This window comes from Lathyrus oleraceus, chromosome 3, assembly GCF_024323335.1.
Source record: "Lathyrus oleraceus cultivar Zhongwan6 chromosome 3, CAAS_Psat_ZW6_1.0, whole genome shotgun sequence".
In the NCBI taxonomy this organism is placed as follows: domain Eukaryota; kingdom Viridiplantae; phylum Streptophyta; class Magnoliopsida; order Fabales; family Fabaceae; genus Lathyrus; species Lathyrus oleraceus.
In genome coordinates this window covers 199156024-199168872 of record NC_066581.1, presented here as the reverse complement: position 1 = coordinate 199168872, position 12849 = coordinate 199156024, and the positions used below count along the sequence as shown (strand labels likewise).

The 12849-nt window shown below is 34.6% G+C and overlaps 1 non-coding gene across 1 annotated transcript; it reads right to left on the bottom strand.

Annotated features, from left to right (window-relative positions):
- Window positions 1-11651: 11651 nt before the first annotated feature.
- LOC127132921 (small nucleolar RNA R71) lies at window positions 11652-11758 on the bottom strand. The gene has a single exon (XR_007806925.1). It is a non-coding gene; the product is annotated as a small nucleolar RNA R71 (small nucleolar RNA).
- Between the last annotated feature and the right edge of the window lie 1091 nt (window positions 11759-12849).

Here is a 12849-nt window from a genome sequence, read left to right as displayed (position 1 = left end):
TTTGGTGTTCAGAGGTATTTTGGTAATTTAATAACTATCGGGGTTATAGAATTTGAGAGCGAAAAAATAAAATAAGATTTATTGGAATTATTAGAGATAATTAGATAATTTTTAGTTATTTAGTAATAATTTGAGAAAATAAAAATCTGGAGAATTTTTATTAATTTTTTATTTAAATTAAATTTTTATTTAATTAAAATAATAATAAAATAAGAATTTTAAGAGTTTGGGTGGAAACTGGAATATATTGAGAATAAGATGTGGAGTGGTGAGAATCTGGGAAAATAAGGCCAAAGTGCAATAATTAAAGATTATGAAATTAGGGTAAAATAGATACTGAGATTTGGTGGGCTAAGTTACAATACGTAAGATTTGAATTTTCGAGAAAAGAGACAACTAAGGGATTGGAAGAGGGAGAACTACGAAGAAAAATCATAGCCAAAAATTTAAAAATTCTACAATTCTAAGGTAGGGGGAATTTTCTTATTGATGGGTAATAATAGGCAACTAGAGTGGTAAGGGATCCTTACCCTCCGATCAGCGTCAAGGTTTATGATATGTTTCCTTCATTAATGTGTTTGGCTAAATAAGCTTTGAGCAAAACCTTATTGGCCTTGATAGATAAATAATTATGTGGTTCATTGTATTACTGTAGATGGCCAATTGGAATTGGGATAAAAATCCCATAAGGTTATTGTAATTGACTTGTTGATGCATGAACATATTTGTTTGATATGAATATAGACCTGGTTGTAACAATTGTGTTGTAATAGAATTTTGATGTCTGTGTAATTTTTTAGCGATCCTATTTGGTCTTGTTTTCTCAAATTTTCCAAAAAACATTTCGATATGTTTTTTCAAAATTCTCTCAGATGTCAAAAACCTAACTTTTTTCAAAAACTGAACCTTTTTACGAAAAATAGAAAATCAGACTTCTCACGGAAATTGAAACATCGGGAATTTTGGAACAATTGGAAAATATTGGGTTTCGAATGGGTTCAGCGACCACGCGACGACACCAAAATCGGGTGGGTCGTGTCGCGGGTTGGCGGCAGCGGCGACACATCAGCACCGAAGGGCCGCGCCGCAAGGCGGGGGCTGAAGGTGTTGCATAACGCCGTTATCGGCGGCGGAGAGCCGCACAACGACAATGCCACGATAGCAAGAGGCGGTGGGCGTCAATGTTAGTGGGAGGCGGCTGCGATTTCTGGTCCCGCGGTAGTTCGGGGCGTTTTCGGCAGTTTTTGAGTTCGGGAAGTTTTTTGCCAATTTTTGAGCAATTTTGACGTTAGTGACCTTTTGGTAACCTTAAGGTCATTATAGAATAATATGAGTTGAACTTCCATCCATTAGAGTTAGTAGAGTTATTAGAGTTATCACTTGTGAAGAGTTGTCCTTAGAACACCTTTGAATATTTTCTCCTTATAGAGTACCTTTGGATACTCTAGAGTGATTTTGAGAGTTGAGAGATGTTATTAAGCTGTTTTTGAGTTTTTTGAGTACTATATTGAGCTATTACTAATATAATGAAATTTCGAGAAATTTCGAGTATTTTGACGAGTTAGAGTTGTTGAGTAATAATATAACTTTACTATTTTAAAGATGAAACATAATTATTTTAAAATTATATTTTTGGAGATTAGTAATCCAAAGAGATTACAGTGATGACATGTGACTGGCAATATTTTGGTTCAAGAGTGGAACCATATTTTGATGATGTTTTGAGGATGATATTTTGATGATGATGATGTTTTGATAATGATAATTTGACGATTTTTGAGTTGCATGCTTGCATTTATACATGATCATGCATGCATATATTTTGGAATTAGGTGTGATTTCGGTCCAGTGATGGTCAGGTTCTGAGAGGAACCATGGCAGTCTCACATCCAGAGAGAGACACGGTTCAAGAGGAACCGAAGAGATGGGTAATTAGTAACATACCTCTGATCCCAATAATATGGTACCACGTGCATATTGATGAAGGTGTTGGTGGCATTAGCATTTGCATTACTATTTGAACTATGATTTTGTTTTGTGTGAATGATATATTTGTGATTGTCACTATTTACCATCCTACTGCTAATTTTCACCATTATCATTTATAAGATGTATTATCACCCCTTTCTTATTTATTTTGTTGGTTTTGTGCAATTGTTTGTACAGATACTCAGTAGGAGTAGTTACTTGTGAGTGGGAGATGACCTTAGAGATATTCTTCATATATTTTATATTTATCGCTATTTTAGTCAATTTTATATGCTCTGATATATAACATCGGGAACATGTCGTATTGTTCGTCTTGAGTTGGTGTTTGGCGTTTTATTTCTTGAGTAATCTCCTATAAATAATTATTTTATATTTTGAGATATTTTGATTTCCGCTGCGAAGTTTCTGAAAAGTATTCATGAAGTTGCATGTTGTGTTATAAGTAACACCCTAAGTTGTGAAATTTATCTTTATATTAAGAGGCCGAATTTAGGGTGTTACATAGTGGTACCATAGCAGGTTGGTTCGTCAATCCAGGTTTTGTAATTTTACTTGTTTCCTAGTATGCGTCCAATGTGTGAACACTGTCGATGCAACGTTTCTTCTAATGTTTGATTGTTGTTATACAGAGAGATAACTGGAAGAAATGACCGTGAAATCATTGATGCCTTGGCAACTATGGCTCAGGTGATGGGATAGACTTTACAAGCTAATCATAATCCATAGGCCAAAGGTGCTTAATCCTGTGGGCTGAACAAGTTTCAGAAATAATACGCCAACCTTCAAGGGGATGTATGACCTAGAGAGTGCTCAGGTTTGGTTGCAAGATATCAATAAAATCTTTTGAGTGATGGCTTGCACAAATGCTCATATGTTTCTTTATGGTACTCACATGTTGTTAGAAGAGGCCGAATACTGGTGGGATAATGCAAGGCAGATACTATAAGCTAGTTTGTGGTTGCACATATTGAAAAGATATTTCACTAAAGTTTCCATGATGATGGCATAAGTATATTACCTGACACGGTAAAGTTTAAAAAACACCCATATCTCTCAATTGGTCAAAAGTGGCATTTTTTTTTGGGGGGGGGGGGGGGGGGGGGGGGGGGGGGGGGGGGGGCAATTTGTTGGCATGGAACTTCAACATCATTAAACTTGGCATGGGGAAAAAGGGATTCATAAAAACACTTAATAAAATGATGATGTGTGATAGCATTTCGGAAATAGGGGTCCTTAGCCAAGGGCGTCGAATTAGCTATGTGGAACATGAAGATGGGGACTTGGCGTGTTTTCTCAGATTATGAAGGATATCGTTCTCAGGAATTTGATGAAGGATTATTGGTCGACACTGGAAATTAAAGCAAAACGATGAGATCAGATTGTTTAACTGTCTTTTGGTATTATCCTTGCATCGAAGACACGTTGAAGCCAATCAGAAAGGTGAAAAACATGCAACTGGATACGTGTCGATCCTAGAAATAGAGTTGTTGTAGGCAGTTATTTATATATTAGTATATATGTAGATATTCTAGTGTTAGGATTTGGGGTGGAAATATCATTACGAAAACTCTAAATATTCAAAGTACCCAGACAAGAGTGAGAAACGAGTTAGTGAGAAAACATGTATGATCATGCACACCATTCTTTACATATTTAAGCAAATTCTTTTTTTTCTTGCTTTACACATTGCTTTAAGCAATTTAATTGTCTTTTATCTTGCATTTTTACAAGGATCTCGACCCTGTCGAAATCCCTTGCATTTAAGTTTTTCTTTTATTTTCTTGCAAAGTTAGAATCTATGATACATTTACAACAAAAAAGTCAAACACTATTTTAAGAATTTATGCACATATGTCATAGGATTCACTAGTCGATCCTGCAAGTAAATTTTCTAATAAGACTAGCGATTGTTTACCAAAAATAGGGGTAAACAGGTATATAACTTGATTCGTGCAGACAATCCCTTAATCAACTAGTTAGGTCCCAAAATAATTTTTTTAATGACTTTAATTGAGAATGATAGGCTTCTTAATGTTGTGTGTATGCATGCGCGTATGTGTGTATGTGTGTGCGTGTGTACGTGTGTGTGTTTGTGAGTGTGTGTGTGTTTGTTTATGTGTGTGTGTGTGTGTGTGTGTGTGTGTGTGTGTGATTTACCCATAATGCTTCCAGTAATGCCCTTGTGTCTTTACAAGACACTGATCACTCATACAAACACGACCAGATGATCTTTCACACTTCCTTTCTTTCACACTCTGAAGCTTCAAGTCTTGACATCATTAACTTTGAATTTAGCACTACACAAGAACCTTGAGTGTTCTTGATAAGGTTTGAGATAAATTAATGCATATTACCATCACCATGAATCTTATATTGATGAGGCTTGAGATAAGTCTTCCTAATGAACTCCATCATTAGGAAACCTACTTGTTCAGAGATCTTTGTTGACATCACTAAACGTTGGTTGACATAAGGTGTTATTTTCACAAATAGGCGCATATAACTTGATCTCAAAGCACAACAATGATACTTTAATATTCCGTTTGATCAAACTCTCTCACTTGAGTAACATACCGAGCACCATCATTTATAAACAACTTGTCAAGCCCCATCACTTGAGCAAACACATAAAACACCATCATTTGATTAACATACCAAACACCATCACTTGATAAACGACTTGCCGAGCACCATCACTTATGAGAACACATCAAGCACCATCATTTGAGTAACATACCTAACATCATATCTTGATTAACAACTTATCAAACACCATCACTTGAGTAAACACATTAGGCATTATCACTTAAATAACATACCAAGCACCATCATTTGATAAACAAATCATCAAGCACCATCACTTGGTCAAACTTATAAAGCATCATCACTTTGGTAACATACCAAACACCTTCTCTTGATAAACAATCATGTCCTTGAAAAACAACAATGATGAAGACTCCTCTTAAGGGTGTTGTCAACATCACAATTAATTCATCATGTTGTTATAGTCTTCATACCTGTAAGCACATAGATCCACACAAACAACAACACACAACACATAACTTTAAGCAGACAAACAACAAAATAAAACACATACATACCACAATCACACCATGCTATATACTCTATCACTCCCTTGATAATTTTTCTTCAAAGTTATAATCAAATAGCTCTTCCATTTGTTTCTTATGCAATTCCTCACTCCTTGAAGATGATTAGAAGTATTGTCTTAGGTCGATGCCTTGTCCAACACGACAAACACGCCCACCATGCGCATTTGTTCCAATTGCTTCTACTAATATATCATGGTGTGCTTAAGGAACAAAGGAACCTTCATTGACCGTTTCAACCAATGAATCCTACAACACAAATAAAAGTTCATTACCAAGGTGAAGTAGCCTACCATTAATATTTTTGACAAAAAAATCTACTTATAATCTTCTCATCAACTACATGTGTAGCCTTTGACTTGAACTATCCTCCCGGTCTTTGTCGGTCCCTTTTCCATTTCTCATTGTATGATGATGGAGATGGGTTGCAATCAAGGCTTAGTGAAACATCCTCATGTTGTTGTTGTCTCCGTTATTTTTTTCATTAATCATGGTCTCCTCCGGTTTTTCATATCCTCCACGAGACAATCTATAGGGATTAAAATTTTAACCTTGTTTTCCTTTCCTCTTCAACTCTTAGTTTGTTATAAACATAGTGGAGATATTAATTTGCAGAGTTGTATATTAAAGGCATCAACACAAGACAAGATTATACTTCACAAAATAAGATTACTACTAAATTAAAATTCAGGAGAACTATGAGCCTTAACAGATTTATCCCTAATCTCCTTATCAATAAAACTATACTTCACAACTGGATGATCAAAATCAGTCTCCTCATCAAATGTGAGTTGTGTCTTAAAGTCCCTTCAACGATCACCAATATAAGAAATCAATTTATTCTTCAACTTATCACTACTTTATAAAAATTCAAAAACTAATTACATTTACTTCAACAAGTAGGTATTAGTATTTAACAAAAACATAAATGGTCATGTATACAATTGTAAGATCAAATCATATAAGTTAAAAGTAATACCTCAAGATAGATCCATATACTTTATTTCACATCATCTGATACCTGGCCTTAACCATCTATCAAAATACTCATTTTGCTACAACCAAGTAATATCGCATAACTCCTAACTATGGAAGCATGTTCACCATAACACCTCCTAATTTTAATATCAAACTCGAATCATAACTTAACACATGAATTGAAGAATTTTGTTAATTTATTTATCATTGTGGCACCTCTAGTATTATGTTCTTCCTTTTATGTTGAATAAGAGAACCTTAATTTTTAAGAGGAGTGTTGGATGAATGGTCTGTCTATCTGTTTAAACAAAAAAGAATAAAATCAATTACAAAAAATTATTAAAAATATTAACTATAAATATTAAAAATAAAAATACCAATAGATTATCGATAAACAATAAAAAAAATTACTCGTTGGTTTACTCATATCCCTTCTTAATGATCATAACGAATAACATGCATATCATATGAATCATTTTCTTCATACGAGGTACACGCATGTGTTGTTAAAGAATGGGTCTTAAAAATATCAAGAGTGGAATCTTGATTTTCATCATTAGCACAAATGTGTTTTCCTTGCAAAATAATTGATCATATATTTTTATAAGTATTAGTAAAATAAAACACTTGTTTTTCTTGGGAGGCCATGGTTAAAGGCTCATTCATATAAGTTATCTTACGAAGGACAAACCATGTGAATCCAAACTCATCGATTTGTACATCACTGTTACTGTCAATCCATTTGTATTTAAATAAAGGCACTTTAAATATAATACAATCAATCTCTCAAATATCTTAAGTGACCCCAAAATACGATCTATATGCCATTACACAATTCTTGTATTTGAACTAGAAAAGTACATAGATTTAGCCTCAATCATAGCCCCAATATTTTGCATGGTACTACAATTATCCTTTGATTTTGTATAGAAGGAAAATTTACTAATATCACATGCAATCTAAGTTATTACATTAAATTTAGGCATAAATATCATTCATTTAATTGTCTCAGATGCACTCCCATAATTAGAAATTATTTCATTAAACCAATTTATGAAACTATTGTTATGCTTTATCATCAACCATTTTTCACTCATCCGGGAGAATATTTCCTTGATAAGTCTTTTGTGAGTGGATAAGGTTGAACATCATTAACATTATTCAATATATACAAATATGCTACATCCTGAGACATTGACTTAACATTACCTTGAGTATATCTACCTTCATTTCTTCCATAATGACGAGACTTGGGAATTTTTATAGAGTCTACTTATGATAAATAGTTTGAACAAAACTTTATAACTTCTTATGTGGTGAACCTTTCAATGATTGAAACTTCCATACAATGGTGATTCTTTGTATAAACTTTAAATATATTCATGTATCACTCTACTAGATACATCCACCTTAAATAAACTGGGCCATAAAATCTAATCTCCCTGACTAGATGAACAATTAATTGAACCATAATGTTAAAAACTGATAGAGTGAAATACATCTCCAATTGACACAAGATAATTGCAGTCTCATGCTCCAACTCATTTAATTTTTTTGGATCAATGACTTTATTACATAGAATATTAAATAAAAATCACAATCTAGTTACAGTTTCCCTTACATTTTTTGGCAAGATGCCATAAATAGCCACCGGTAGAAGTTGTTGCATGAAGACATGACAATCATAAGATTAAAATCCAATTAATTTAAGATATTTCACTGATACAAGTTTCTTTATATTTGATGAGGACCCTTGGGGAACTTTGGTACCATACAAACACTCGCAAAACCTTTTATTTTATTTTCTAGACAAAGTGTGACATGCTAGGGGAAAATATGTTCTTTTACCTATTGCTTCTTGGGTTAACTCTTGTCGTATACCCATATTCACCATATATAGATGTTCATTCTTACCATCTTCTATATTGCCTTTAATGTTGAGAATTGTTCCAATTAAACAATCAAACAAATATTTCTCCTCATACAGCACACAAGACAATCTCTTGCGTCAAGGCTAGACTAATATGGAAGATCAAAGAACACCGACCTCGTTTTCCATATATTTTTCTCCATGGGATCTTTTTGGCTCTTTCCAAAGACAATATTAATGTGTTATTGTCGTTGATAAATTTCCTCATTGGTTAAGGGCTTTAGAGCAATATCAAACTCTTGATCTCCATTAAAAGTTTTCGACAATCTACGATATAGATGATCGGGTTTTAGAAATTTCCGATACCGAAGATAAATAGTAATTTTTTTACATTATTTAGTTGGTGATAACATGTATTAGCTTCACATATATGACACATTTTATGTCCCTTAACATTGTGCCTTGACAAACTACCATATGCAGAGAAGTCATTGATTATGCAAAATAACACGACATGCATCTTAAATGTCTCACCTGAATACGCATCATCAACATCAACGCCTTTCTCCAACAATTTTTTTAAATATTCAATCAATAAACTTAGATAAGTATCTATGTTGTTTTGTAGTTGTCTTGTGCCTAAAATCATCATAAATGACATCATATATTTGTGCTTCATGTACAACCACGAAGATAGATTGTAAATTAAGATAATAATATGCCATAAAGTATGGTTAGTACTCAGATTACCAAGCAAGTTCATTCCATTACTGGCAAGTCCAAGCTTAAGGTTTCTTGTCTCAAGGCCAAAATCTGGAAACAACGAATCAATTTTCTTTCATTGCAAAGAATCAGCCACATGACAAATTTGTCCATCATATTTTTTTTAATTTGCATGCCATGTAATATTATTTGCATTATTGACATTAGCAAATAATCTCTTAAACCTTGGAATTATTCATAGGTGGCATATCACCTTGATAGGAGGATCTTTTATGCTTACACCATTATCATCATCATCACCCTTGTCCTTTAATTTGTAGTGTGACTCCCCACACTTCAGGCACTAATTTATTTTTTGATATTTTTTCCTATATAATTAGAAATTATTATAACATGCATGCATTTTGATATAGTATGAACTTATTGCCTTAATCGGGCTAATGAGGGATTAAGGATTCAAAAGGGTAAAGGATTTTAGGATTAATACCTTTTTTAGTCTCTTAATTTGACCTCTGGATTCATTTTGGTCCCTTGACTTAAGAAAGTATCATATTAATCCTTCAACTTTTCAAAATGTACCATGTTAGTCTTTTTCGTCTAATTAGCGATAAAAAATAAAAAAATCAATCGTTGAATTCATCACTAATGAATGGAAAGAACTAATATGGCATGTTTTGGATAGTTAAAGAACCAATATGATACTTATGACACTGAAATTCACCGTATTTTCGACTCCGATTTCGCATGCATTTTAGTTGTTTTATTGTTATTTTGTTATGTTATTACTATGTTTTTCTTTGTTTTCAGGTTTCCAGTCTAATCGGAGCCCCGATCGAGAAAAGGAGCGAAAATAAGCTAAAAAGCCATAAAATCAGCATTTTACACTTGTGGCTCCCACTGTGGCTGGCGCCATGGGTCCAGCCATGACGTGTCCCAGTTTCAACTTCTCCTCAACTGCCACGTCCCCCACGATCTCCACTTGGGGCTGCAAATTTCCTCCTGTGGCGGGCGCCATGATGTTGTGGCGGGCGCCACAAGAATAAAATGGTTCCCGCCCATTTTCAAACTTAGGGGCATCCTTGTAATCTCCATGTTCTTTTCTTGCCTATAAATAGAACCTTGATTTCATTTATTTTGGCATCCAAACTTAGTTAAAACTAGGCATATATCAGTATTGTGTAAAAATGGTAATCGTTTCACATCGGAGTGTTGTTACACTGTGTAATCGAGTCTATAATCAAGTTTGGAGCACTTTGGAAGGAAGTTTAATCCTGCCGCCATTTTCATTTCTGTTTCGCACTTTATTCGACCCTCCGATTGGAGCAGGTTTTATTGCTTTAATTTTGTCTACTTTATTTTCCCGCACTGCCTTTATTTTGTTTACTTTCCCACACTGCCTTTATTTTGTTTACTTTCCCGCACTCGCACTTTACTTTGTTTATTTCTCGCACTGCACTACTTTCCTTTATTTCTTGCACCCGCACTACTTTAATTTACTTTCCTGCACCCGCATTACTTCTATTTATTTTCCGCACTCGCACTACTTTTATTTACTTTCCTGCACTCGCACTTATTACTTTCTTTTTAAAAGTCTCTTATTTTATCCGTTTTTATGATAAAAATCAAAATGCATTTTTACTTTACCATGTCTGGCTAAAACTATAAATGTTAGAATGTAAGGATCGTAATTTAACCGATAATCCGTACAATTGTTCGTAGAAACACTTAAGGACTATTTTGACTTTCAACCTAAGTTTTCCCGCACTTAATTTTCGTTGGGTAAGATCAAAAGTCGTCTAACGTATGTTTAAACTTAGTTGTTTTTAACTATTTCAAATACAGCGAAAGCGCTTTGTTTAGTTCATTAGGAGTTTTTAACTTAAAAAGAAAAGTGATTTTAAAACTATTTTCGGACGAGTTTATAAGTTTATAGTCTGGTTCGTGAGAACCTCTTTTGGTTAAGAAATCCAGGTTAAAATAATTTACAACTTAGTCAAGACACTATATTTCTTAAAAATAGGTTTACTACTCTAACGCAATGCGCGCCTTTTTATAAGTGACAATAAGAGGGTTTGATTAGGGAGTACAACTCGGTTCTGAATACGCGAAAGCGACAGTTCCTGTTAAATTGGTTCTTTTTAAAGTAGGAAACACTGCCCATAAGTAATTCTATTAGCAAGTACTTGGATTATTAATTGATTATGTGAATTACATTCGAACATGTCTTCGTTAATTGAATTTAATTTAATACTTTGTTTTTCATTGTGCACTCTTAAAAACCCTGTTTCGATTACCTTAGATAAACACCATAACAATAGATAACAATAGATTGACATTTGGTCTCTGTGGATTCGACAATCTTTTATATTACTCTGACGCGTTCGTATACTTGCGAAAAACACGCATCAAGTTTTTGGTGTCGTTGCTGGGGACCAATTTCGTCAAATTTCGTACCCTGTTTTTATATCGTTTAGACTTAGGTTGTTACCTGCCGGTCAATGTGAAGGACTCGTAGCACCGAAAGCTTAGTAGATCCTCTGGCAGAACCTGAACATTACGCTCGCGCACGTTTATTTTTCCATAGAATTAGGAGAGTTATGGCTGAAGATCAAAATCAAAGACCTCTTAAGGATTTCGCCCAACCATCCAACGAAGAACCTATTTCTAGTATAGTAAACCTAACCATCCCAGCTAATAATTTCGAACTTAAACCCTCCCTGTTGCAACTAGTGCAACAGAGACAATTCGCAGGTCTTGCTACTGAGAACCCAAACCAACATTTGAAAATATTTCTCCAATTAGCAGACACTTTTAAAACCAATGGAGCTTCTCCTGAGGCAATCCATTTAAGATTATTCCCTTTCTCCCTCAGAGATAAAGCCCTATCATGGTTAGATTCCCTTCCACCCAATTCCATAACAACTTAGGAAAGCCTTAGAAAAGTATTCCTTGCTAGATACTTTCCCCCAAGTAAGACCTTTGTTCTTCGAAACCAAATAACCAGATTTACCCAGAATCAAGGAGAAACGTTGTTTGAAGCTTGGGAGAGATATAAAGAGCTGTTAAGAGCATGCCCACATCATAGTTTAGAAAATTGGTTAATCATTCAAACCTTCTATAATGGACTTAACTATAACACTAAGATGACCATCGATGTAACACCCCGATAATAATATGATAATTATTTAAATTAAGTTAATAATATATTTATTAATTTAATTAGATAATTGGATTATTATTATTATTATTATTTTGGAATTTTTGAATAATTATTATTGGAATAATTATTTATTGGAATAATATATAAGTTGGAATAATAAAAAGTCCCAATTTTTGGAAAAGGTTTTCACGTGAAAAGGAAAACAGAGAAGCGGCTGAAAGTGGGAAAAGGGGCAAAGAGGCAGAGCAAGAGAAGAGGAAAAGCTTGAAGCTAACGGAATTGCCGGATTAACTCAGGTAAGGGGGGTTATCGTCGTTTGATGGGTCTTATGGGATAGCATGTAATGGGTAGTGATAAACCTCTGAATTTGACTCTGATTTGAATGATGCATGCTGAAATTGTGAAATATTTGATGAACGAATTTGGACGATGATTGATGAAAATTCGTAGGAATTAGGGGTAGTAAGGTTAGTGATTTGGGAAGCCGAATGTGTATGATCTGTAATTGATAAAACGAACGAACATGTATGAAAATTGAACTGTAGAAGGTTGGGATTGTAGAGATCTCGTAGCAGAGAAAACCCATAGCAGATCTGGAAAATTGATTCTGGTCATACGCGTATGGCACTAGGCAATACGCGTATGGGATGGCTTGAAAATGGGGGTTTTGGCGCTGGTACGCGCCATACGCGTGTGATACGCGTGTGATACGCGTATCCCATGAGTGGTACGCGTATGGGGTATACCATACGCGTATGAGTGAAAAAGATGATGTTTTGAACGTGAAATTGTCTCTGTTGGTACGCGTATGAGGATGTGGTACGCGTAGCATACGCGTATGGGCGTGGGCAATACGCGTATGGACTTGGTCAGGCGTGGGCAATACGCGTATGGGCATAGGCAATACGCGTATGGACAGATTGAGATTTTTCTGAACTGTTGTTGTGCAGTTTTTGGTTGTTTAGGCTGAGTGATGTACTTAGCTGAGGTATGATGTTGTAGGGATCATTTCCCGTGGG